This window comes from Palaemon carinicauda, chromosome 26 (genome assembly GCF_036898095.1).
Source record: "Palaemon carinicauda isolate YSFRI2023 chromosome 26, ASM3689809v2, whole genome shotgun sequence".
In the NCBI taxonomy this organism is placed as follows: Eukaryota; Metazoa; Arthropoda; class Malacostraca; order Decapoda; family Palaemonidae; genus Palaemon; species Palaemon carinicauda.
The window spans coordinates 43,898,296-43,900,968 of NC_090750.1; positions in this window are offsets into that span (position 1 = coordinate 43,898,296).

A 2,673-nucleotide genomic window follows, 5' to 3' on the forward strand; every position below is an offset into this window, starting at 1 on the left:
TAAATGAAAATCACAAAAACACACAAGCCATATATTTTCACACATATGAGAAATATATATATATATATATATATATATATATATATATATATATATATATATATATATATATATATATATATATATATATATATATATATAAAATATTTTATCGCAAGTTTCACACACACCCCTACACTCAAACGATATTTTTTTTTTTATTGTATATGTCACTCTACATCTAACTGTTAACAGAACCTATTTGAAATAGTCTTTTCATGATTTATATTGTTTGAGTTTTTGTGACATTCTTGTCTACAACTTGTTGTATATGTAACTGTTATCTGTTGAAATAAAGTTAGTTGCCTTCACCTCACCTCAGTTATGACGTAACGCTTCACTCTCACATTGGCTACAATCAGAGTGACCAGCTCCATCCCTCTTTCCCCTCACTGTTGTGTCCTACTGTTTATTGATACCACCATCCGACCCTGACTCTCCTATCAACGCCACTCCCATGAAACTCCCTCCCTTCGCCAGTACAGAAGAATTCCCCTGGTTTCAGCGTACAGAAGTCCCATTGCGCGCCAAGGGCGTGACTCGCTCAATCACCAAGCACACTATGTTCTCGTGGCAATCCAAGAGGACACTTTCCAGGAAATATCCAATTTGTTTTGCAAACATAGGGAAAACCCCATAGCATACGACACTCAAAACAAGGCACTAGAAAAGAGAGTTGGAAGACCCTGACCTACATGGCTGAGGACTATGAAGCGCGAAGTAGATGATGAATGAAGAAGTATGTAATTAAAAGCTCAAGATATAGATGACTGGCTAAATCTAACCGAGGCCCTTTGCGTCAATAGGCATAGGAGGAGATGAGGATGATAAATAAATATATACATATAAATAGATATATATATATATATATATATATATATATATATATATATATATATATATATACATATAAATAGATATATATATATATATATACATATAGATATATCATATATATATAATATATATATATATATATATATATATATATATATATATATATATATATATAAAACAGCAGTTCGTTTCCTTTTTCCTCTCCATTATGACCGTGAAGAGGTGTAATAATAACACGAAAGCGCTAGTCAACTCTTCGTTTCCTTTTTCCTGCTGGCCTGCTGTCATCTTGAGACATCGCACGTTCCAGCGATTTCTCGTTAAAATATATATATATATATATATATATATATATATATATATATATATATATATATATATATATATATATATATATACGTACATGTATATATATATATATATATATATATATATATATATATATATATATATATATATATACATGTATGCATATATATATAAACATATATATATATATATATATATATATATATATATATATATATATACATATGTATACATATATATATATATATATATATATATATATATATATATATATATATATATATATATTTACATAAATATAATATATATATATATATATATATATATATATATATATATATATATATATATAGATAGATAGATAGATAGATATATGAATCAAATGACTATACATTATCATACCTTCAGTAAAAGAATTGATAATTAGAATATTCATCTAAAGTCAGTCGATCCAGAAACACTAAAGGCACTTTCTATCGGTGAGATTAGTGACAACTCCTAAACAAGATGTAAACCAGATACTTTAAACTTACTTTATGAGAGTCAGCATAAGAGACCATTTAAACTCCCTGTTGCACAACGTATAACCACGTTTATATGATTGCATATCTTGCCAATTGAAGACGAATACCAGCATGTTCCTGAAATGAATCCTGGAAGTTACCCAACAACCATCAGTCCTATCATTTTATTGGGGTGCATATTACTGTTGCTACATTAAGTGCTTTTGTTTACTATGTTGAATTTATTTCTATATGACATTTTTGAGGAGATTAAACCATGTTTTGGAACACTTGTCTAGTGACAAAGTTTCCGGGGGAGTAAGATCAATTCTCAGAAAACTCTGATATGACTGTTTTATCGGTTAGCATTCGCTCCATTCAGTATACAGGGAAAAGCCCCAGCTCTTGAAAGAGTTAATTTATATGGAATTAGAGTAATTTTATTGCCACGATTTTTTTTCAGTATCACTTGTAATCTACATAGCATGAAAACTCAATAACTCTATAATCATCTAATAAGTTTACCGGTTCTAAATTTAACACAGGTTTTAATTTACGAGATAACTAGGTTGGGGGCTTTATCGTTTCTATAAAAAAGTATATTACAGTAGATATGACAAAAAAAAAGAGGAAATATTTGAAGATATAAAAACTAAAATTTTCTTCAGAATGTCTTATATGAAGAAATTAAAAAGATTTCATGATATAAAGCTTGGATTTCATGAAAACCTTTAAACTTTAATAAAACTAACACTAAATAATCAACATATCACGTTCAATAGTTGCTATAAAAAGGTAAAATTGAAATCATATTCTCTCTCTCTCTCTCTCTCTCTCTCTCTCTCTCTCTCTCTCTCTCTCTCTCTCTCTCTCTCTCTCTCTCTCTCTCTCTCTCTCTCTCTCTCTCTCTATATATATATATATATATATATATATATATATATATATATATAACACACACACACACACACACACTAACTCCAAA